The following is a 26,284-nucleotide window of genomic DNA, read 5'->3' on the forward strand; positions in this document are numbered from 1 at the left end:
GCAGGCATTCCTTGGCAGTTGTGTAACATGATTTGGGGCAAAAGGAGAGAAAATGAGATAGAAAGAAGGCGAGAGAGAGGGAGAAAGAGAGAGAGGAGGGAAAATGGTTTGTCTTGCTGCGTTTCATGTCCTGCTGTGCGCTCATATTTCTCAGCCCACTTCACAGTTGTGGGGTAGCTGGCTTATCGTGGGGCTCCTCAGCTCTTTCCATCATGCGTGGCCTAACTTAATCTCTCTTGTGTACTGTAAACTGCACCTAATAACCCTGCACACGATTAAAGCAAACATCTTAATAATGGCCTGTCTCATTATCAGCTCGCATTGGGAAAACGAAAGGTTCACTCTTGCCTCTATAATGTGGCTCACAAATAATCCAGAGAACAAGGCAACCTGCTTAGTTAGTGTCTCAAAGAAAACCAAAAAAATAACCGCAAGCCTGACGTTTTAAACGGAATTATCTGCATTTTAAGTAAAGCAAATGTTGCTGATTAATGCTGTGCTTGAGCAACGTTTTCTGCACGTCATGCAGAGACCAGGAGTGAGATGCAGGATTGAATGAATTGTGTCACTCTAGAGGGTGCTGTTTGCTGAGGAAATGTGCTTTCCTCCCTTTTTTCCTTTCCTGCAGCTCACACTAAATTCTGTTCCTCCTGCTTTTTAAACGTGAAGTCTTAAACTTATCCGACCAGCGTAAAGAAGATCGTAATAGATACAACAACTCACATTTAGTGGATATTTTACGTATTGTATGTTTCAGATCGGACTCGACTCTAAAGGCAAAGGAAGGAAAGGATTTCGGGGGAAATAATAAGTCTTCGAGAGACTGTGTGGTATTGTGCTGCAAGGCATGTTTGACGCGATGTTAGGCCACGGTAATCCTTCTTTGTGTGTGTTCTCCTCACCTGTATGTCCCACACACAAATGCCCACAAGATGTTTACACAGGTTTCAAGCAGCCAACGAACGTGGAGAATGAGCTGCCAATCAGGCCTCCGCTGGCAGAGCGGAGACGGGGAAGAATGCGTCCGCGATGATGGTTACACCTGTGCTGTCAGTGATTTCCTGCGGTGGTATTGCAGGGTGTAATCCCTAACATTGCTTGTGTTTATGCTTGTGTTTTAGTTACAGCCTTGATACACACATGCTTTTGAGCTTAGATGGGACTTCTGCTTCATTTACTCCTCATCTTATCCCCGAGGGCATCCTCTGCAGCTCTGACACACACACAGGCTCATCTCCAGAATGTATACAGCAAACTCATGTATCCTCAGTCTCCTATTCACGTTAGATACACAAAACCAATATGCACAGAAACTGAAGACAGATGATTCTCTTTTTTTTTTTTATATATCTTTTTCTGTAAAGTTATGTAAAAGGAACATTTGTACTTTTACTTTGTTCTAAATATAGAAAGCAGGAAGCTATATTTTTTTTGTTGTTTTTTGGCTTGCCTTATTTAACCGGATAATTTACAGGAAACGCTAAAGTGTGCCTGTTTCCTTATGTACTGAGTATTTGAGGAGGTCTTTTTTTGTTGTTTTATATGGTTTGTGTTTCGTCACGAGTGACGCCGGCTGCACCACTGAGGTCATGAATGGGCAGGACAAACTCTCAGTGCCAGCGACTGAACTCACTTTTTATTTTAGCAAATATGCTAAATTTAGAGCTCAGCCGCAGCCAAAAGTTTGTCCCAAACTCCCTGAATGACACACCTTTCGAGAAGTGACTCTTAACATCTGCTATGTTTATCATAATTACACTTTTTCCTCTTGTTTTCCTTCTATTCTCTCTTTTTTTTCCTTCTCACAGACACAGTAAGTGTTGCTCTGTTTTTCATTTATAAGATTTGTTGGCTGCGTTATTACTGAGAGGATTCTAAAGGAAGGGCATGCTTCAGCTGTGTTTTTGAAAACACTGTGCTCTGACGTTAGTAGAAGTGAAGGACCAGTAAAAGGTCTGCTCTGTTAACACACCCTCTAAACACCACTGCCCAGTGAAAGGCCTGTTGTAATAGTGGCATTTCAATCCTTCAAAGTCAAAGACAGCCAATTGGATAATGAATTTTGGTTTGCCATTCTGGGGAACAGACCAAGTTGTGACAGTGCATAAAGTTACATATGAGAACTTCTGCTGAGTGAGACAGAACCCAACACTACGTAAAGTCTAGCCCAAAATAGGTGCAGCATTGAAGTCCTGTGGTTTGTCTGTATGATGTGACATTGATGAAATCCACCCATCGCTCATCTGTTATTTTTTACTCTGATCCATTATGGATGTGAGTCTGCGCCACTGCAGAGTGGGTAATGTTCGAAACCTGTTGAGTATTAGCTACTCTGTCACTGTTAAGGAGAGCGAAGTGTAAGCAATGTAATTGTACCGCATATTATCAAGGTGTGAACTGACATATTTCCTCTTCTGATTTGTCTTTACAGTGAAGGAATCCAAATTCTCGAGATGAGAGTTCGACCTTTAATTGCATGCTAGCGATCTTCTGGTGAGTTTGTGTTTCCAAAGTCACTGCAGACTTTTTTGATGAGCTTGGGATGTTTTAGTTTTAGAGTCTTCTCCTCTAAACCATTGCAAATCAACCTTCCGTGAACTTAAAGTGTGCATGAGTGTTTTATTTGCCGCATTTGTGGCAAAATCTTCTGTAGCAAAGAGGATACATGCCAAAGACTTATGGTGTTACTGTGGTTTAGGCTTATAAAACTGACGTAACTCCTGCTTTTACTGTTGGCACAACAGTATAAGTAGCCAAGTGCTGTTAACCATTTAGCTTAGAATGACGAATAGAAACCAAATTTCCAGGGTGATGTTTGTTGTGGTGTCCTTAAAAGATTGTTCTCATCCTCAAAATGGCATCTTAACACAAGTCGTTTAATTACGCTACTTTAAAAGGGCACAACCATCAGTACCGTTTGTGACTGTACTGTAGCCCCCAGTACTCGGTGTGCCTCGCCACTATCCCACTTCCAATTAGGCCTCTTCACCCCCCCACCCCACACTGGTAGCCCCTATCCCTTACTCCCTCTTTCAGCTGGTCCACCCTCTGTCTGCCTGTCAGTGTGTCACCCCAGGGTAATGCTCCTCTCTCAGCCCCTTGGGGCCCTTTTGCCTCCAGGGCACTCCATGTTTGCCCAATCATTTGCGAGCCGGATACGGGGATGAATTGTTAACTACAGCAGGTCAGCCAGTGCCCTGCAGCCCCCCAGCCCTCTCTGCTCTCCCTCGACCTGCTGTTGACTCATCTCCATGGCAATGGGGCAGGAATTTCTTTTTTTTTTCTCATGTGTCTGCTGCCAGGCAGTTACCCGCCACCCTTTGCCACTACCGCTTCCTCTTCTCTTCAATCCCTTGGTCTCAGAGAAACCAATCAAAAGGCAGCTGGAGAGAGTCACGTGGTCAGGAAGTGTTAAGGGTGCCCACTGTGTAGCGTGGTGCTGTCTCTGGAGCTTGGCTCAACTAGGTTAGAAAGGCCTTAGAGACAAATAAGTGCCATTTGTTTAGTAGGATTTCCTGACACACAAAGCATGCAGATATTTTTTTTAGATTCTTGCACAATAAAATGTACACTGTGCATGTCCTCTTACCAAAGGCATTGTGATGGCCCAAGTTAACACCATTTACCTCTGTTGATACAAATCTTGCATTCTTTCATGATACGGTGAGTTTGTCATTAAAAATGTTACATGTGACTATCACTGAGATGGTCCTTTAAAAGAAAATTCTGATGCTTTTTTCATTTAGTCATTGTGCAATCTAATTCCCATCATTGTCTCAGTATTGACGAGCTTAAGTGTGTGTTTGCCCCCACACATGTTATTAGCTTAGGGCAGGTGAATATTTGCCTAGCAGTCTCCCCGTATGAGATCAGTGTTTGCCTAGGGAATGTACCATGTCCGATTTGTCATGACACATATTGTTTAGCTCATCAAACTGGTCCCTTATGGCTGAGTTGCGTTGTGCCCTTTCAAGTGAGAAATGTCCTTTTTTGTGTTTTTTCCTCTTTGGTTCAGGACATGTTATTGGATTGTGTGACTTGGTGGAAAAGTATTAACGATGGCATATGAGTGAGAGGAGTCCACATCGCCGTTAAGAAAATGAATGCCAGTGTGAACATCACCCATTATCCTCCAGGCACATCCCGTAGATGCAGATGAACTCTGAGAGAAGCTGGCTCTCTCCCTTTGTGGTTGTGAGGAAGGCTCAGCAAACTCATTTCTCCCACTGCACTTGAGTGGTTAACCAGCCATTACCCATGGCATGTGCAGCTTTTCATTTAGTCCCAGAAAGTCTTAATCTACAATATTTACTACATCTTAAACAGCATATGTGTTTGCATTTAAAGTGTCATTGAGTAATGGTTCGGTGTTTTGTGGATGTCTGTTGAACAATGTCCATATTAGTCACTATTAGCCTGCAAGTATATTCGAATAGCTGTGCGCCTTTTGTGAGTCTGTGTGGCTGTTGTCCTGTGCCACTATCTGGGTGGTCCTTATGGCTGATTTGATGGTAATCCGCATGTCCCATAAATCAGTGTCCAGGGTTTGGCCGGGAGCTGATGCTGTGTTCCTCACTGGAGCAAGCAGCTTTAGGCACTAAACCGAGACCCCAGCTCCTGCCCTGCCCTGACCTGGCCACACGTCAGCTCTCCACACCACCTCTAAAATAACTCATCATGCATGGCTGCCTTTGGAAAATGGCCTCACTTCTGAGCACATATTAGCCACCAACATTATAAACTGTGTATCTGTATATTGTGATTTCAGTATTTCAAGTTCTCAAAACTTTTTGATCATGTATATTTTACTTTCTGTGAATTATTATAGAAAGTTTTTTATTTTCTTTACTAACATTACACTTGTTTGTTCTGACTCGTGGCTGACACAAAGTGACTCTGATAGGCTTCTAGAGCCATGCCCTCAGCTGAGATGCCTTATGAAAGAGCTAAGATTAAAGTCAAATCTCAGTCTTTGTAGGGCCTACACTTCTCTCAGAGAATGAGGAGGGAGGGTAAAGGCCCGTCCGGCTGTCTGGCTTGCATACAGCTCTCTACTGAGCTTTTATCTAGGGAGATTGCTTGCAGCTCTGTCCAGACCCGACTCCTAGGGAGTGCACAGTCCTGAGACCTGTGGCATTAATAAAGATAATGCTGTTTGGAATAATAACAGTCAATTCTACTCAAGACAAACAACAGACACAAGTGGGCATAATACAAAAGAAACCTAGATGAAAGGCTGGTAGGTAGGTCCATGCACCTCTCTGGCTCTCTTGTGGGAACTGATGGAGCCTATATCAGTATGCTCAAATACAAACAGCACTGAGTGGGACCCTATATCAATTTTGACGCTTGGTGCCATGAGGCAGAAACACAATTTGTTCTTTTGTCTGCCAAGATCACAGAGGGAGAATGGTGACTTGTCTTTCCTTTCATTTGTTTCCCTCTCGCTCAACTCCTTTTCATTCTCTCTATTCTTGCTTTCAGTGAGTACAATTTAGTTTGATGAGCAGGTGGTCTTTTTTTGAATCTTACAGTGCTTTGGGCTCCCACCTTTGGCGTGTGGGGCTTTCAGTTGGAGTTAGTCATGTAGGCCAGAATTAGAAGGGTGGAGGAGAAGGAGGAGAAATAGGTCCAGTGTCTTGGTATTGGCAACCTTAGCACCCTGCAGTCAGAACCATGCAGTGTGCAGATTGAAAGAGTTATTTTGTTACTTAAGCTTTCAGCCGCACCCCAGATGGCTTTTGTGCTGGCCAGGGACATACTTGGGGACAAGGTTAAAGTGACAGAGTCCTTTAGGCCCGTTGAGTCCCTGGGCACAGCAGGTAAAGCACTGTGGACGAGACAATGAAAGCACCGCCTGCTCTGCACTTTTCCGTCTTGAATCTTAACACTGAACCAAAAGAAAATAGGTGGTTTCGAGCAAAGGGAAACTTTTACTTCTCACCACACCCACAAAAAACACACATGTACACTGCATGAAGGTGAGATTCAGTACTTTCACTGCTTTACCTTTGAGGTCATGTTTCATCACACAGATACTATTTACTCAGCTCTGTTACTACTTAAAGGAATTCATGGTCAGTCACAGTATCTATCAGACATGATTTTGCCATAACCTCCATGGTGACACCTCGACATGCGAACGGTTTTGTGTCAATCATCCTGAACAAAATACAGTGCTCAGCTGTCTACTACTTCTAACTATATTTATTTTTGTTATATTTTAACAAAGAAAAACAAACATGCTCATATTTAAGGAACTTGGAAACTAGTTCAGTCGCTCTTCTGAACCACCGCTTGTGATGTTGAACTCCATGTGGTCGCAGTTACCTATTTAACTGGGACACACGACTTGGGAAAAAAGTCTATTTAATCGCATTGTCTGTGTATCTACTGAATTTTTGCATTGCTGATTGCATGCTAACTAATTCAGCCATAATGCTGTGACAAACTTGTCATTTAAGTGTCTAAATATGCGACCGTCACTAGAGATGGTCAAGGCTAAATCATATCCCCACAGAATATGGCTATCATGAAGGTAGTGTCAGAGTGAGTAATGAAGTGGTGATAATATGTTGAGAATGTCGTGCTTTGGTCCTTGAAGTCAGATCTGTAAATCAAACTGAGAGGAGTGATTTGGTCATACTGATCTGTTAGCCATTCTCGGTTTGTCCCCCAAGTGTTTATCATAGAGCTTTCACAAGTGGCCACTTCTGCTTGCACTGATAAACAGCACGGATTGGATCCAGACCCTGCTGGGTTATAGCTGGAGCCCTTGGGCTTGTAACCACACAGACTGAGAATGTTAGTCATTTGTTTATTATTGGCAATATTTGCCTGCTCCTAATCTTTGGCTGGATTAGCCAGATTAGGTGATTCTTATCCTACCTTTTTCCACTTTGGCATTTAGGGACATTTACATTTTGCATGTTTTGCTAATGGCTGCACTGACAACATGCGCATGCATAGACATGCTTTTAGGCTTGTGCACTAATGCGCGAATGTGTGTTTAAGTAAATGCTATTGCACATGTATCGCTGAAGGATGTTTGTAATCAAGAGTTTGACTGATACCCCTCTAACTTCTTCTTTATTGGAGGAATCAGGGTCTGTAGGAAAACTATTGCTGTGGCTGATATTTTATCCCATGCCAGGTCATCTTTGTGGTCAATGCTTGGAGCTGAAGGAGTGTTTGGATCTAGCAATATAGGGCTCCAGAAAATATTTTTTGTCATTTATTTTTTTCAAACAGAAACACTCGCAAGAGCCCTGTAGGAAACAATTAATCAAAGAAGCTGAATGTCAGTGCGGCGTCACTGGAATCGGAAATTAGTGATGTCATGAAGATGGAGAAAGTGGTCAGAATGGCGATTTTATGCCAGTTCTGTGTGCCGTGAAACTACTGGCCGAGAGTCACCTGGATCAGAAAGGGAATAGGGTTTACTGAAATGAGCTAGCTTGTTTAGTATGACCTTTACAGAGCTGATCCCAAACACTACATAAATCTGTTTCCAGTTTCAAAACACAACCACGCACATGCTCATTAACATGCCGTACTGCTTCACCCAAACAGTGTTTTTGTGGGTGAGAAAGTCCTGCAAATCTGCACAAACGCCCAGCACATAATTCACGCTCCTCAAATTCCCCCACAAACATGCACAGAAGCATGCACCACTGCTGCAAGATGGGCAGACATATAGGAAGTTTGTATCTATGCGTACGAGTGTGAATTTTGAGGTCAAAAGTGTAAGAATGATGGTTTGGAGTAGTCAAGTTGGGTGAGAATCTGATCTCACAGGGCGGAGTACAGTAAGTCACTAGATTTATGTTAAAACTGCTGCTTTCTGGATGTTTAAGGCATGTCAGACTTCATTAGTTTAAGTACATTATTAGTCTCTTTTTTTATTACTTTTGTCTCTTTAGGTAATTTTCAGGGAAATAATCTCGCATTTAAGGATGTTATGATAGTTCTATATAGCCAGGGCTAAATGCTCTTCTTATAATATAAGAAGATAATTATATAAGGTTATATAAATGTATAAGGTTCTCAAAAAAAATGTTAGTGTGTGATTTGTCATTACTGAGCTCTTGACATTTCTGTTTAAAGTCTTGTTTAAAGCGAGTTGTATTTTAGAGCCATCAAGTCTATAGTGAGTCACCGCCGCTGAAATTTGGTAAAGTCTCAAAGATTAAAAATCCCTCGGACATTTTGATAGAGATGCTAATATTGGGTGTGATTGACAAAATGAATGTTCAACCCTCCTTCAGCATCCCTTCTGACCCACCACAGAAAAGTCTCTTTACTTGCTGCACATGTAAGCTCTTCAGCTGAAGCAGTCACAGCTGAGCTTCATGGGGTGTTAGTTAATTGGCAGTTTTTGGTATGTGCAGATATGCTTCACTATGCATATCTTCCTTAATGTGCCCACCACTATTTGCTTTTTTTTAAAGTGTCCTTTAATTGGCTGCACAGTCACAGTCTCCTGCTTTAACTCTCCCCTGTGGAACCTAAATGTGGCCTGTTTGACCTCGAGGCCTCGGGGTGAGAACCTTGTATTTGCAAGCTTTAACCATCTGCTACTTACAGTTTTTTCCATCATTTCTCCTCTTTCCCTCTGTTTCTGCTTCCAGTGTGAGTTGGTGATCTCTTTTTCATCGATGCAGCATTGGGTCACTGAAAATAAAATCCGCTCTGTTTCAACGCCTTCCCATAACCCTGAACTATTCTGTTTTTTTTGTGTGTGTGTGTTACTCCATCGGCCATAGTTAGGCCATGCTGTCAACATGGTAACATGTCTGCCTCCTTAGACGCCAGAAAAGGCCCCAATGTTGGACTCTAGAGGATCAGTGCTAGATCTGACCATGCATTCTCCCTACACACCAGTCACTTTTAACTGGCTGTATCAGCAATACTCAAAGACCTGAGAGTACTCTGATCCCACCATGGGGTGTATAGCTGTGGCTCCGGCTGTGCTACACTTTAATCCCCTTTCCTTTCAACCACAATGGGAAACATGTGCTTACTCTGTGTAGGGTACAGGCCCACCATGGGAGAAGCTGTTTACCTTTGCTCCAAAACTAACATTTCATGGATCTTGTGACAATTCTTGGTCACTGCACCTTCTGGTTTAAAAGGGTCGTAGAAGGTGACACTTTCATCTGAGACTAGATGAATCTTTACCGCTGCTGCTTCTGAATAAAACTGTTTCCTCACTTCACACCTTGTAAAACTTGACACACATTTTTGTCCAAGTATGCATGGATAAAGGGAAGAGTTCAAGGCCAGGTTTGGAAAACAAAATGACATAAGGTACATTTGAATGAGCAAGGGGTGCAGCACGTTTGCTTGATTCACACTTTCCCAGTCGTAGGCCTCGATTTCGATCTTTGTCTAACATTCTTCAAGTGCAGTGTATGATGGTTAATTAATGGCACAGCAAGTGGGAGTTCCCACTCAAACCTCCAAAAAGGGGGGTTTTGCACACCCTTAGAACTGAATATGTCTTATTTTAGAACCACCTGAACTTCATTATCCTCCTAAGTTTCCATGTGGGTCAGTAACACCAATATAACACAGATTTTTGTACTTTCTTGCTACTTGGTGAGATAAAAACTATATCCAAACACCAACCTAATCCACCATGTGGACATTTTCATTAACCTAGAGCTAAGGTCATGACCCATGTCACCAAAGTTCGGTCCCAGTTCTGGTGATGAATGGTTTATGTGCTGCCAGAAAACTTCAACAGAAAGATTCAGAGGTGTAAAACAGAAACAAGTAACCATATGTCACGCTGGAGGGCAGGAAATAAACTCCAGATGAAGACACTACATTGTGGTTTATTTTGCTTATGTGTGTGGGTGTGCACATACTGTAATGTAAGTGAACTGTAGGACTGTCTTTTGAGTTGCACAGCACACAGCATCTCCATTTCCACCAATCTATTCTAATTGTAGGATCATAACAGGTTTTTTATTGATCTATTGGTCTATGACTTTATCAAATATCCTAAATATCTAAAATAATGACAGCTATCATCACAAGTTATAATGTGGAACACTGCTCGTTTTCTTATTCTAAATATTACAGATAAAACCATAAGACATGAGAAATTCAACTGGCAACTCAGTGGCTAAGACTGTTTTGATCAATGTCTTGCACCATATTGCAGCTGTTTAGACACTGGACCTCTTACATAGCAGATACTAGATACCCTTCACCTTCATTTGTTCTGTTATAACAAAAATAAGGCATATGGTTGTAGAGAATAATTTCTTGTGTTGTTACCTTGCCTAGATACAGGGATAAATCAGCTTTTTTGATAAATTACTATTACTATTACTTGATTGACATGATTTGGATTGTTGAAGCTAATAAGGTTTGTGTCATATATTAAATATTTGTATCGTTTATTTTAATTTTTGGGCAACGCAACCAGAGCTTCCAGTTCAATAGCTTTTTGTGGGCATTATGCTATCTCAATTTACATTGACTCTAATCTGAGGCTTTGGTGACCAATTCTAAACTTCTGACTGGTGGCACTGTGTGATTTAGACACTGGCCTCCACAGGTGTGGCAAGTGATCTGAGGGATGAGTGAATTCTTCCTGAGTAATGGTAGCCATGATTTGCTCCCCATGTTGCCCTGCTCAAATCTTCCCCTTCCTGTTGTCTTATCTGAGCATCCAGTGCAACCTAAACCAGGGTGCGGTGCCTCTGTTCCTCCATTCCCTGTGCAGCCGGTCCCCATTGCTGGTTTTCTCAAATGTCACTGTGAAGAGAGAATGACCCAGTTGAGTTGGACTGACTGACAGAGTCCTGACACCCCATTGTAGGCACCCTGTCTCAACCTGCCACCCACAGCTTCCCACCTTCTGACCTTTGTGGCACCAAGGGCAAAACAGGCAAAGGCATTCAGCTATGCAGTAGATCCACGAAGAACTTTCTTTGTTTTTATAATGGAAATTGAAAAGCATTGATTCTTCTTCCAGACTCAAAAGTAATTTAGATTTCCTTAAAACATTTTTAAAGACGTAAATGGTAAGTGGTAGTAGACGGAGAGTAGACTAAAAAAGTAGAGACTTAACATAGATTGTGTAGAGACAATTTATACTTCTCCAACTGTCTGGATTTGATTAAGCCAAACAGTCCACCAGCATCAAGCCAAGCATCCTCTTTAACACTGTAACTTAAAAAAAAACTGCAAATAGTTACGAATCTGACCACTGAAGCTAAAACGCACAAAGATGTTAGATGTGTTCAGCAGCGTATCATAGAACCAAGCAGTCATTAAGGATATGCACACTGTGTATAATAACTTTGCCACACCGTGCTTATTTATGTGCTAACCCAAACTTCATTACTCCATAGAATAATAAGGCTTGTTTAAAGTAAAATCATTGACCAAAGCCAAATTGACACTTACTTAAGCTTGATAAACTGTTATTTTCCTGGCTTAATTCTCTGGTGCATGGTAACTTGAATAGGATTTGAATCATTTGTGAATCATCTATCATTTGCATTCCTGCCAAATACGCTATAAACATGTTTCCGCATGTGTTCATTCCATAGCTGATCTGCCAAACAGCAGTCGAAGGCTGCTGAAAGAAGGCTTATCTCACAGCCTTCTATGAAAATATATATATTTCTTTTTAATGGAATGTGGAATCAAAGGAATCTGCGATAAATTAACTGGATATTGCATTTTTATAAATGATTATTTTGGCCAATGTCCGATGCTGTCAATTTTTTTTGTACATTCACAAAGACAGGAAGTTTTGTGGGGAAAAATCTGATTAACTGAGTGCGTGTGTGTGTGGGTGTTTTTGTGTGTTTGTGTCTGAGTATAGCCACCAAACTTTGAATGTGTGTGTAGACTTGCAGACCTTAGCTCAGCTCGGAGATGTAATCTGATTTGCAGAAAGGAACGGGTCGTTTCACATGACTGGTTTAAAGGACCGCTGGCGCAAGGTTGTGCCAGTGTCCCTGACTGATTTGTGTGTGTGTGTGTGTGTGTGTGTGTGTGTGTGTGTGTGTATGGATATATGTACTTCAATACTTGTGTGTATACACCTACAAGTATTAATTTGTTTTCACAAAGTGCAACGCAGACATGTGATCATTTGCTACTATAGGCTTGCCTCCACTAGAAAAAGAGAGGTGTTGAAGTTTGCAATGTGGTCAAACACACCAGAGTTTTGCTTTTATTCCGTTGTTCTTCAGTTTAAACACGGTTTATTTGCAGAAATAAAGCCACCACTAATTAACAGTCAATTACACATCTGGAAAAAAGCAAAGCTCTGCTACAGACTCGGATGAAGGTTTTGTTTGCAGCTTTCTGTTTACACATCTCTTATAATCAGAGCTTTATTTTGAACTAATGGACCATCAGAAATTATATCAAATAATTGAAATCATCCTGTAGCCTGAGCCCTTTTTACAAGACTGCTAGGATTAAAATCCCCTTAAAGCTTCCCCTATGAATCTGCTGGGTTGTTTTTTTTTTTTTTTTTTACATAAATAGAAAAAAAATGTTTATTGATGTTTTTGTGGTCGAGATTCTCAGATGGGTTTTTTTTTTTGAGCTGGAAGAGGTCCATCATGTGATTTTCATTGGAGAGTGGCCGGAGGAGACGACCACAATAAAAACAAGTGAGCGTGCATGAGCGTGTGTTTGTGTGTCATCTGGCCTTGTTAATAACTGCAGGTTGTTTTCCATCTCGAGGTCGTCAACTGCGGTCATGGCATACACAAATGGAAGAGAGGAGGCCCTAGGAGGTGATATCAATGAGTGCTCCTGGGAGTGTCGTGTAAATGCATGCACAGGTCTTGTGAGTTTCTTAGTAATTGTGCTTCTGAGAGTTTGTGAGAGTTGCAAGTGTGTGTGAAAGTGCTGTTGCTTGAAAGTGTTTTCCTGTGTGTGGAGAACTCATAAGCAGGATGATGTAGCAAGCAGGAAGCTCTGATCCCAATAGGCGTGTCAGCAGGAGTAGTTTTTCATAAGGTAGTAATCTGACCAGACAAAGGGGTGTCCAATATTAAAGAGAGCCCCTACCCCTGAGCTAATCAAGACCTGACCAACCCTTCTGCTGGCTCACCAACTCTCTAAACATTACCTCATCTGGAGGCTTAGCCTAGCCACATGCAGCTCCAGTCTGCTGGTGTACATGATAACTCACTTAGCACAGTATGATAGCTAGAAATATAAGAAAGGATATAAAAGAAATGGGACCAGCACACAACTACCTATGGTGCCTAGTGCCAGGGAAAGGTATTTTAAAAGGCAGAGGAAAGAAAGAATCATTTTACCATGTCCTCCAGAAACTCTGGGAAGCAATTTGCCGGTATTCAGTTTCTCTCCCCACCGTCCTGTTATTGCTGTTTTCCCCTCAACTCTTGGAGCCTTCAACCTGAAAAGGAGAGTTTTTTTAGTTTAGGCTTTGTGTCACTTGGAAACAGTGCCTTTGTTGCCAAGGCAACAGTTCTGGGACAATGAAACTCAGAAGCAGAGAGCGCCTTTGTCTTGGAATGGATGAAGAGTGACCGACGCTGTCTTTGGTCCAGCCTCTTAACGTGTTTGCATGTGCTGTAGAAACCTGCAAGAGTCTTGATTCAGTATCTACCTGAACCTCTTGACCTCATAAAATAAAACCAGCACACCAAATAAATTTTAAATGTTACAATGGAAAAGCTACTTTGGTTACTTAAATTTTCCTGGGATGCCAGGTTTTGCAGAGCTCCCCTGAAACCCTAGATTTACACTAAGCAAAGATGAAACGTAGATCTCAGTTTCTAATCCGGATTTGACTTTTTTTAGTTTCTGCGAAAGTACTGCTTTCACTTATTTTTATATACAGTCATGCATATATGAGTCATTTTCTGCTTTTGTTCTTTTTCATATGGTTAACTTCTACATGTACAACATGCTCACAAATTTCAGTTATTAGAGCTAACAAACGATAGTGCCCATAGACTCCATATAAAAGAGGCTTTGGCTTACCATGTTAAATTTCTTGAGCTTAAAGTTGCTATGTTTAGGCCAGAGAGTAATTCTGAGCTATTAGTTATCAGCTAATGCTAGCAAGCTAGGATAGCAAGCTACATCTGTCAGCTGTATGGGTCCATTTCACAGACAGAGATATCAGAGGTGTACTGGGGTTTCACTCACAGGCAGTGGAGCAAAGAGCAAAACTCTGTGCACAGATTGTGCAAACTCATAGCAGGATATTATTTCTCCCATTCAGTGAATTAGCAGAGGTAAAGACTAGAAAACCGGTACTGCCTTTAGCTGCCTATGCCAGCTGCTTAACCCTGAACATGCCATTAAAAAAAAAAATACTTCTACATACTGCAGCTTTTTTGGCTCTAATTTGAAATATAATTTTGCATGAGTAAGTGGGACTTTCCCTAAATGAGTCAAGTCACTTATGATCTGTATGTCTGTGAGAGACCTGTTGTTTTTACAGACACTGGAGAGGAAGCAAGTTGTCTTATGTACTATTCATTTATTTTAAAAAGATAAAGTGCACATGACCTGTAATTCTTATTGTACTGTTGTTTCCTTCTCTCTGTTTTTTCTTGTTATAATATTTAGAGGCCAAAATGGGAAACCATATAATTAATTATAGGAATATTAACATAATCCAAATCAGTTCAAGCAAGTGTACTAAATGATTTCATTTTAACACCCAACAAGACTCAGAGATTATACAACACTGCGGGTTAATCTTGTGGCATCTGTAAATCAAGGGAACATTTGGCATTACTCATTTACAGTTATCAAAGTTTCTTAATACAAGTTTGGGCAGTGTTGGTCGAGATAAAATATGACTCCAGTTTTTTTTTTCTTTTGTCTTATATGTGCACCTCTCTCTGAATCACTTTATTTCGCCATTCTTTATCTTTTTCAGATGATCACCAAGAAGGGGCTGAGTAATGGAAACATGACCTCAAGAGATTCAACAGGTAAGATTCTGTCTTTTGTTTGATCTTAAAGCCTAGGAGTACGTGATTACACAGTGTCGTCTTATGAGGAGCAGCGACCGTTGCTATAAACAACCACAGTATGGTATGTTGACTAAATAAACAGAGGAAGAAGTGGTAGTTCACATATATGAGAGATGTGATCAGGGTGGTGCCACTGGATTCATGCCCGTGTTCTTGCTGTTTTTTTTATTGTGTAACCCAAGTCATGACAGCACAGTAAAGAATGCAGGGACACAGAGATATCACTTCAAACACAACTTCTCTCAGGAGCCTCAGATCCTTTCAGTGGAACTGAATGAAGATATGCTTTGATGGCCCACCACAGAGTCGGTGGCTTTCAAAGAAACCTGTTGATGGGATTGCACAGTGCACCCAGCCAACTGGATGAGTGGTACTGTATTTGTGCCTCTCAGGATACTCCTGGGTGTTCTCATTGGAGGTCAGATCTGCTTGACCTCAACATGAGTAGTCATTTTCTGTAGATTTTTTGGCTTGCCTTATCTTTTTTTTTTCTTCCCTTCCATCTTGTTCTCTCACCAAATGGAGAACTGTGTATGGATGGCAGGGTGCCAGCAGACAGGTACAGTAGATGTGCTGATGAGGGATGGTGATAGGGGCAGGCCTCAGTTGCAGCCTCGGGCAGAGAGAGACATACACAGGCAGGCGTAGACTCAGAGGCAGGTTGAAACCTGGTGCTGTATGCTGATGTTTCTCTGCTTGGCTGTGCTCCAGGGTGAGGCATGTGAGAGAAACGTGGGAAGGGAAAATCCAGAATGGAGGCCAGAAGAGATGCACAAAGTCAGGTAAAGGAAATCTGTCCTCCTTTCCCTGATTTTCAAAACTAAAGCCACAATGAAAAAAAGAAGGGTAGCTAAGAATGTGTAGTGGTAACAAAAAGTGAGAGCGGGAATAGGCGCATGAAGAAAGAGTACAAGAATGAGGCTATACTGTACACTGATGGAACGTGACTACTCACAGGTAAACCAACTCAGAGGTGCAGACAAGCAGAAAGAAGATAGGAAACATTGATAGATGACTGCTTATCCTCTGACATGTTCCTTCCCCGGGCAAAGAACAAGCGGGGCAGGCCCGTCCTGCCACTTTTCTGCCATAAAACATGCAGGGTTGAGTGGGTGGTAGACAACGTCATGTCATTTTGTGGAGGGTAAAGCAAAGCCTGGGTTGTCAGGAGAGCACCTCTGTGTATTATGTCATCTTAAAAGCAGATGTTGAAGCCAGATTAGATGAGAATTCAGAAAATAACTCAGCTGTTCAGCTGCTTATTAAGCAATTTGCTTATATTTCTATCTTTAGTCTTAAAGATGGACTTATCTTTCTTTTCTTTTATGAAAAATAGTTAGCTTCATTTGCATGATTACCTGGCCTGGTACGCTGTATCCAACAAAGGCATCTGGAGTTAGCCAACACACCATAATGTGATAATGAGGCTGTGGATAATTCTTCTTCTCAGGCCCATTTCTTTTGTCAGCAGTTTTTTGAAAAGAGCCAGTTCTGTTCTGCTAAAGTAATCAGCTGCGCAGTAGTTGATCAGTTTTGATGTTTTATTAATTTAATAATTATTTGACGTAACTTTAAAAAACGTTGACTCAACATTTTAAGCAAAACATTGTTATAAAGGATCCAATACTTATCTTTTTTTTTCTTAAGCGCGGGTATGAGAAATGTCTCAATATTCAAGTAAGTGGTTTTGGGCTCCAGTCAGTCATTAGTTTCTGTATTATGTTTCCAGGATCATACTAAATCCTGGTTTGGACTGTTGGACCAGCATCCTCTGAAGCAGATGTTTGCTCCTGGCAAGGCTGCCGACAACATGAGCTCCAACACTGGCAATCTAGCTCCCAGGATTCAGTGAGCAGCGTGAGCTTGGAGAAGCTATGACATAAACGCAGCAGGACGGTGAATCGCGTTTTGCTGCTCAGACATCATGGAACAGATCAGTCAGCCCCATCTGGAGAAATGCTCTATAGAAGAGTCATATATTTACCATAGTTACTTTGATGGATACAGCATGTTGTTTGACTTTATTTTTCTAATTGATTTTATGATGATAATTTCCCGGCATCTATGTATCTTCTCTTGTTTTGCAGATTTTATTTACAGTGTCGCTCATTCAGTAACTTCAGCATTTAATGTGTAATTTTTGTCATTTTTGGTAATGTGACTGTTTTCAAAGTGGCTCTTCTAAAACTGCATAAGAACGTTTATCCAGGGAGGAGCACAGAAGATGTCTCCTACTGTGTATAAAGACTTAATGCACATGTGATTGAGATTAATCAGACGAATCACTCAATCAGTGGATATGTGATTTTCATCTTCGACAAAGAAGCCATTGTCATTAATGTAAAACCATGAATTCTCCTTCTTACGCTGCATTTTATTGTGACACATTGGCAGCTTCTGCTAATTTCAGTTAATAATCCTGTCAAGCAGTTTATTCTCATTATGATTTATGACTCCATAGCTTTTGTTGTTTTTGTTAAGCCCTGTTAGCAGAAATTAAAAGGTGTATCCAAGCTGCTGTTTGTTTGTGTTGTCATTCCAGATACATGAGATAAATGGTTGGATGTTTCAGTGGTGTTCATTGTTACGGTTATTCATGCTGGCTTCCTTACTAGTTAGGCCAGTATGTACTAGTCTAGCATTTGAGGAATAAATGGGGTGTTATCTTTTTTTTTTTTCTTCAAAGGAAGACAAGGTAAAGGTGAACTTTACAGTAAAAATGTAATATGTTACATTTAAACTGAAACAGTGATTTTTAATAGTTTTACTGGCAATCGCAACATACTGAATGTATATTTTTGGTTGATGTTACAATGTAATGTGTAAATGCATCACTTACTATAATCACAAAAAATTGTAGAAGTAACAGTAAAAAGATGACATCATTTTGCTGAGTTTACACTCTACAAACGTGTCACGTATGATGTTGATGGAGAAGTGCTTAATGTCACATAATAGGTCAACGTGTGTCAAAATGCAGGGAGTTTCCAACCATACTGTGGAAGAAATCCCCACAGATCCCTCGTCTTGTCCCAAAAATATTCAACATACGTCGCTAATGCATGCATTGTTTTCATTTAGTCTGAGTGACTTCAGCATTTCAGCAGTGACTTCCCATTCAGCTGTCTTTCGCTGTCATTTCAGTTACGATTCAATAAAGTCTGCGTCAGGGTGGGTGGGAGCTAAGGGCCATGTGGGGAGAGGGAATGGCACATAGGTGAAGGAGTGTATAGTTGTTAAGGGTGTAATTATTCCTCAAGGGGTTACTTATTGTTGTCCTTGCCTCAGTGATAAAACAAAGCTGACTGGGCAAGTTCCATTACAGTTTGTTCAGGCTTTTATTCTAGTGCTTGACAACTTGTCTCGGGCATCATAGGAATCATATTAAGACTCAAATTTGAGGTGGACGAGGTCATAGCCGTCTGAAAAAAAAAAACCGACAAGCGGGATAAAGGCCCCGGTGGTGATGTTTTGGAAGTTGAGCTTTGTGACATCTTTATGGCCCTGCTTATGTTCAACAACATTAGCATGTCCACAATGCACTTCTCTGCTTGTCTGCCTCCCCCCTTTTTTCTCTCCTCCCTTTTCTCACACACATACACATTTACACAACTCAGGGGGGAAAAAATGACCTCTCGGCAGCTCTCAATTCACTGCACTTCTATAGCCTTGAATGGACCGGCTCAACAAAAGGTGACATAATTTTCTCAGGGTTTGATTGGCCCCCTCCATGCCACAAGATGACATCATGCGAGCCTCCCCCTCAAACACTCTACCACCACCTCCAGCACTATCACACAACCCCCCCTCTGTTCTTGGATGCTGTGTTACCAAGACAACAGAGCTAGGCCCAGGCCATGGGGCAGGACTTGGCAACGTGTTGCAGCTTGGCTGTCCATAATAAGCTCAGGCAGCGTTGCTGTTGTGTTTGTGGTAAACAGTCTTGGGAAATGATACAGGGGAGACGGGAAGAAGGGATGGGATAATGATAGTTTGCCTTTTCATTCAACCTCTCCTCTACATGGAGTATTTATGTAGCTATCAGCATCAGGAAGTATTTCAACAAGAAGTGTCAAGTCACAAACCTTTGATGTGAAGATTCTTGTCAACTAGTGAACTCTTACAACTTGAAGCCTCCACATGGTTCTGGTATAAGGTTTACTCTGTCTCCATTTATATTCAAGTTCAAGGAGAGAGTATGTGCCCACAAGGCATGGCTAATTGGCTAATTTGCCTTTATTAATTACAGATTTTTATCCTGTTAAAATACGTGATGATTAAAATACATGATTTTTCAAAGCTGTACTTTGTACTTGTTGCCTTTAAAAAATAATAATGTCAGCATATGTATTCCGAATTTGACATAATATGACACTTTTTCTAAAACTGTGGGCAGTGGTGGTATTTGTCATTCCACTGGTCTATGACATCAAATAATACATCCTAGGCTCTCACACAGAATCAGAGCCAGAAAATCTGCTGGCTGCCTATGGCTCAGCTCTGTAAAACCTGTGTCCTTAACTAATGAATGCCACTTTTCATACTGGTATGCATCCAGAAATATTACAGGCCCTGTATACCAGACTATCACACACATACAAATGACCATTTCCCCTTGGAATTGTCATTAATGAGGATAATTTGAAGGTGGTTGACATACAGCTCTGAGCCAAACCTTGTTGGTTCCAAACTCTCCTGCAGCACTGATGCCTTTCAGCACGCTCCAAACCATTTCCTCAAATTGGTGCTGTATCCCAAGAAAAAATGACACAATTACCACTTGGTCTTGGAGAGAGTCCATGCTTCATGTTGAACATTACATATTGCACTAAAGAGTCGTGTGACGCATGTGCCTCTGCTGGTACGTATTGATTTAAATAGTCAATATAAGGTAATTTTTTTCCTTCTTTCCATGCAGGTTTTTGTCTTTATCGTGCCCATCATGTAAAGTCTCTTACCCATTTTAAAGTGCTCCTCTCTCTAGTTTTCATACTTTGCCTTTCGTCTTTCCTGTGGTGTGATGTGATTAACTGTGGTGCACAGGGTTGGCCCCTTTTTGGACTTTGTTGGACGAAAGCAGCTTTAGTGGGTTTTTGAGCTTGGTTGAACACCGACTGGGTATCGGTTACCTCTGGCATGCCGAGGATGCGTGGGCTCCCAATGTCCATGACGTCGATCCGCTCAGCTTTGCTTGCAAAAAAGAAATGGTGGGAATCTGCTATACCCTGCCCTTTCTCCTTATTTTCCACAATTGTTCTTTTATGGAGAGAACCTATTTCCAACAGGTTTTCACGTGTCATGGGATTTACCTTGAGTGTATTTTGGCTGTATTTTCCCAAGTAAGAACTTCATCAATAAAAACGACTTCAAAGTGAGAGTGACATTAAGGTAACAGATACTGCACAACTTATTCACTGTGACAGCCTTGACTGGACTGGAGGGGTGACTCAGATAAGGTGGTTGCATGGCAAACCATCCTTCGGTCTGGGCAAGCACCATCTATCATCCTCTCCATCACTTGCCTCTCTTACTCACTCCTAATCCTCATTGAGTAGGGGAAGGAGAGACTCGGTAAGCAGCAGAGGATGAGGAGGAGGGGAGTGACAGAGCAGGCCAAAGGCTCCACTGACATCCATGGGAATCTGCAGATCCATTCAGTGGTAATTATCAGCATCAATGCAAAGAGGCAGTGGCAAGGCAAGGGGTGGGGGCAAGGGGTGTGGGAGAGTTTTGGGGGTGGGATTGGGGAGAAGGAAGGGGGTTGGGGGAGGGTCGGTCAAGGATAGAAATAATGGTGCAGATCCAAGAGTGAAAATGAGAAGAGGCGGTGAATTAGAAAGAATTGTGGGTTTACTTTCAATTATGGTAAATATGACGTGAGCTTCATGAGAAAGCACATGTTGATTCAAGGCAACATTTCCCTTTAGCTTTCTGGAAAAGTGATTACCATAATATATTTATACGACTATCTGTAACAGACATTTTATTTCTCTGATTAAGTCACTTCTCACTTTGTTTTTGGTCCAGGTCAGTGCTTTTATTTAATTACTGTCAGTGGAGATTATTTAATTTACTTAGACTTAAATTAAACCATTATTCAATTTTAAAAAATGCTTTCAACTTCTTGCTAAGGGCACATCTGCAATCTGAAAGTTTTTTGTATGTACAGTATTTTTTAATTGATGTTTTAGAAAGAAAAAAGGTTGCATGGACATATATGAGCCAGTGTAAAGTGAAGGAGCATGGCAGAAGTTCTCAAGTCCAGGATGCCAACCCTCTTCCCTTCCTACATCATACATCACTCTGACAGGCCATTTCACTCCTGGATTCAGAATCCAGGCTGAGAGACCACCTCAAACACTCTGGGCTTGTCACCGCATGGTGAGAACGTCACTCCCAGGCCACTGAACACCACGTTTGAACTTTGGCCAGCTGGCAGAGCCGAATCTGTTCAGCTAAGAAAATTATGACAAATGATTGTTTTTTTTTTTAAATTCCCTTTCCTAATTTTACACAGAAAATCTGAAAATTTTCCAGCAGAGGGAGATTCACCGCATCAGCTCTGGGTGACCTTTAACGACTTATAAAGAGGAAGAATCAAATTTAAATGGAAAAGACTAAAATTTTTGGGCGTCAGTTCTCTCAAACAGTGTTGCTCATTCCTTTTCTCTGTGGAGAAAAGGTCAAGTCAAAGGTCAGGTCAGCACTTGTCTTCTTCGTTAGAAAGTCTGGTGATACTCTGGACTTTACCAAAAGAAACATTGTCAGCTAGAGATGTTTCATTATGCCTCTGATGAATTTAGAAGGATGGTGTCAACCTGTCAGCTCCAAGGATAAATGATGTCTTAATGTCAAGCTGTCAGAAAGAGGTATCGTAAAATATGGTGAGAATGCTCAGAAAAAAGGCACTGTGGTCAGACTTCTCCTTAGAGGTGTGTGGTAAGTTAGGGTAAAAGTAAAATTCCCCTAAAAGCACATGTAGCCATGTGTTGTTTATTTACAGTTTATAACGTTTGAGAAAAAAAAAAGATCACTTCCTTTTTAAATGGAAGAAACATCACGTTTGAATCCCAGGTAAAACACCTTTTTTTGTTTGTTTGCTTGTATGTTAGAAATTTCTATGACGTTTCTTGACTCAACAAGAAACAAAAACAGGTTCATGTTCCTCATCATTAAAGGTGGTTCTTGAAGTCTTTATAATCAACCTTTAAGACTGGATTTTCTGTATACACAAGAAGGAAGCTAATTACTTCCTGAAAATAGTAAATTTACCATTTTTTGTTGCGTAATAAAAAAATATTGTGGGATCTCATTTCGTTGTAAAAACCAGCATGATGGTTTTCTACCTCCCACACACGCCCACCAAAGCAGACCTCTTTGGTCAGGGAAAAAGAGTGACCCTGTGACACACACACACCCAAAGTTCCTTTTTACACACAGCACTTGAATTTCATTTCCTGACGTGTAAAGCTAACAGAGCGGCGCGGAGCAGCGAGAATTCAAGTAGTGATCTGTCACAATGATAGCACAAAGATGGTGGCGGTGCCAGCGTGTGCAGTTTGCTTTCTTATTTATTTCTTAAGCTTGCTCTTTGACAGATCTGCATAGAAAAATCCTAAAACACACCGTGAGTTGTTGCACACACACAGACGTACCGTACACAGCCAATCGCGTTGCCAGATAAGACCTGTCACTCCTGTATCTAGACTGGTTGATAGCCATCAGGTCTGAAGCTACCCGGCCCTTGTTTACACAGTCTACACACATGAGTGAGGCCCTCAGTACCAACACACAACTCTGATTCAGCTGCTACACACCGTTTCACATGCATGTACACCAAGGTCGCCATCATATAGCCAATGTTTGCACTTTGCAAGGAAAAAAAAATCACAGCTTGGGAAAATCAAACCATGAACTTGTGCCAGTCCTGTCCTGCATTCAATGTGGAACGCTTAGTGGCTCCTCTGCTCTTACAATGTGCTGAAAAGCAAGAGATATGCTAAAATAAATATTGCAACACTCCTATGTCCCCATTAAGGCTTAACATTCTGGTAACTGTGGGTAAATAAGGTTAAAGCCATGATGCGCTCTGCATGTGCAGAAATCATAGGAATCTGACACGACCTTAGATGCGCTTTTATCTTGAAACAGAGGATGTAAAAATACTGCAGACTCAGGGCTTTTCTTCCCTTGTGATTGTATTTCAAAGGCAGCTTTCTCTTGATATTCATCCTGCTTGAAATGTAGCCCAGAAAGTTGATGTTATGTGATCTTATCAGAGAAAACGTCCCTTTTCTTATTAGAAATTCAAAAAGCTTCCCACGTCTCTGAAAACTCTGAATTCCAAACAATAGAAAATTTGTATTTATTTTTCACTTTTAATGCAGTGTCACTGCATTTCATTCTGCACCTTGGACAAGATGTTTTTTTCTGGTTAAATAATATGACGGATAATAGCGTAATAATGCCTGCCCCCTCCCTCCCCAATTAAAAAAACATTGAGTTACACAACCTATCAAATCATGAATCTACATTTTCTAAACATCTGTAAAATGTCTGTCCATGACTGAGCAATTCACTTTACAAAATGCGTTTACTTAGCTGAGCCACTCCCACAGTTTACTTCCCCTGTGTGCAGAATCAAGCATGATTTCACACATTTAAGGGAAATTTATTTGGATGGAGAAACGCGTCGCACTGGCCCTCTTCCAGTCAGTTAGTTCTGGGTGAAATGCAGCAGGAGTAGTAGTCACACAACACTTAAAACAATCTGATTGGGGAAAGTTAAATACTAAAACACTTTTTTTTTCTCTAAAAAAGCGAGATCCTCTTAATATTGATGTTTTGTGTGATATGTTCCGATGCTGAGACACTTTTTTTCCTGAGGTTTCCAGGAACGTACATCAGTGTCTGACAGTGAGCAGGCTTTTAGGTTGGTTGGGTAATTTTCCCAGCAATTGGCTCCGTATGCCCTCTCTTTCGGAATGTGTTTCTGTAGGGGAGGTGGATTTGCCTCCCAGTGTAAAATGACGGTTGCAAGACTTGCGCCATAAAACTACCTACACTCACTGTTAATTTTGTTTATTTCTCAGTTGGAGAGAATGTAACAGGTTGTATTTGTGCATGAGCTTATTTGTTTATGTGATTCTGTCATGTGCTTGTAATCTAATTTCCGGCATTGAATGATTCAGCCCTTTTTGTGAAGCTTCATTGTACTCATGGGAGTACCCATGTTGAATCCTCCTGAGAATGGCTTTTAGAAAACAGTCCCATCTCCACCAGAAGCAGCTTGAATGACACTGTCATCTCTGCAGGTTATTGTTATTTGGCACCTGTTTGGACTAGGCCCAATTTCTCATGGCATACAATGTAATGCAACTAACGTCTAGAATGTACTACTCTTACTGAACACCTTTCATTATTTGCTTTTTTGCTGTGAGAAAGAAGCACGCTAACCAGTGATTCAACCTTTTTTCACACAGTTACGCTCCCATCTGATCTTTCTCTTAACATCTAAGAAACCAAATGCAAATTCAGTCTGATCCTGGTGCTGAGCTTTTGCTTGACATAGAATAAGAATCACAGCATTAAATTCCCCATAGTGATGTCAAACTCTTTCTTTTCCTGTTTTGATACAGTCTACTCACACTTCACACTATGCCTTTAAAGCACCTGGGAACTCCCCAGAAAGAGGGAAAGCAAGAGATGAACTTAATCAGTAAACAGAGGGAAGTAACAATGACCTTATGGTGTAGGGGGAAAAAAAGTCAGCTTAGCAATCTGAAAAATCCCTCCAGTATAGCAGTGTGCTAAGTGTTTAAGTGTTTACAACCGGGGCATGTTGGAGTTATTTAGCAACGGACATGGGAGTTATACTGTGGCTTTACAGCTGGGGCCAAGCGTGATTAGTGTGATGGCCATAATGACAGTGGTGATGGTGTTGAGGTTACCAAGAGGTTATGATGGGCTGAGGAAGAGACAGAGTTTATTGCCACTGGGAGGAATGCATTGTATGTATTTGTTTTTAACACCAGAACCTTTTCAGAAACTGGTATCCCAATTAAATGCATTATTTATAGCTGTGATACTAAAAAAATATTACAACTCAGCTTTTATGAGGGGGAATAGCTTGAAATGAACATAAGAAAATTCTTGGTATGATTGATAACAAATAGTGTGGGATGGATGGGAGTGATCGAGCGTCTTGGGACTGGAGCACATCCTGTCAGCTGAACTTCCTCTTCTTTTCTCCCTCCTTCCATTCTCTTCTAAACAGCTGGTGCTCGCAACTGCATGCAGGGTGATGTGTGGGTTGAAGGGGTCTCTCTTCAGGATTTCCAGCTGAATAGGGGCTCAGCCTCGAAGAGTGCTATGGGGTTAGCTGACCTTTCGGCCCCTGGGTTAACCTATCAGCTTCATCTCTCCCCAGGGTCAAACCCATAGCCATACTGAACACATTAACCCACTGACCTGCTCTGTGCTCCTTAGTACACTCCATTTTCACTCAGTAGCAGCAATGGCTTTTATACACACTGATTTGCAAATAGTGAGATATAATGAATAATAGGTTGAAGACTAAATGGTCCCCTTGCATGTGAGCAAAAGATCATAGCATCATCAGTGGACGGGGCAGTTTAGGACATAGCCGCACCAACTACAAGCTCAAAGTCTGTTCGGCTAGACTTAGCAGGAACTGTTCAGCAGCTCCTGATTAGAGCTGAAGGCTCAATTTCCAGGCCTGCGGGACGCAGGGCTTCCAGGCTGGTCAGGTGGAAGGCTTGAGGCTGGGTGACTATCACAGGGTAGCACTACTCCTCCCTCCCTCGCCACTGATCTGCCCAGCATGCACAGGACTTAGGGCAAAAGCCGGGGATTATCTCCACTGCACTACCACCTCTACCACCCACTGCCTGCTTGCAATGCAACACCACACTACCCATAACTCACCTCCTTTCTTCCAGCCCTTCTAACTTGACTCCAGGCAGGTCACCCACACGCACACATGCACCGTAGTTTCGTTGTCAGTACTCAACATGTTGAGTACACTTCAGCAGCAGTGAATTTAGAGCCGTGTTCCTCTTTCTCTCACTCTCATAGTCACATTTGTCCAAGCCATATTTCTCCTGAGGGAGACAATAAAGACTAAACTAATCACTGAACAAATGATCTGTGAAATAGATTAATTAATAACAAATTCACAAATGAATTCATAACAAATGTCTTGTCATTGCAGGCTGAACACTTGAGCTTTATTGTTCTTTATTATGTATGGCTCCCAG

The 26,284-nt window shown here is 41.4% G+C and overlaps 1 long non-coding RNA gene across 3 annotated transcripts in view; it reads left to right on the plus strand.

Moving 5' to 3' along the window:
• The window catches only part of LOC147332635 (uncharacterized), a 116,656-nt gene extending 98,811 nt beyond the window's left edge, over positions 1-17,845 (plus strand). The window contains exons 9-12 of one of the 3 annotated variants that reach the window (XR_015128832.1): positions 2,432-2,493; positions 14,909-14,963; positions 15,717-15,787; positions 16,735-17,829. This is a non-coding gene — a long non-coding RNA (uncharacterized LOC147332635). Of the gene's footprint in view, positions 1-2,431; positions 2,494-14,908; positions 14,964-15,716; positions 15,788-16,734 lie in introns of all 3 variants that reach the window. The other 2 variants (XR_015128833.1, XR_015128831.1) reach the window with 2 other exon arrangements.
• Positions 17,846-26,284: the final 8,439 nt, after the last annotated feature.

This window comes from Aulonocara sp. 'chitande type north' Nkhata Bay, linkage group LG4 (genome assembly GCF_057382095.1).
Source record: "Aulonocara sp. 'chitande type north' Nkhata Bay isolate Kocher_YH1m ecotype deep benthic linkage group LG4, A_spYH_male_GT1.1, whole genome shotgun sequence".
Taxonomy (NCBI): Eukaryota; Metazoa; Chordata; class Actinopteri; order Cichliformes; family Cichlidae; genus Aulonocara; species Aulonocara sp. 'chitande type north' Nkhata Bay.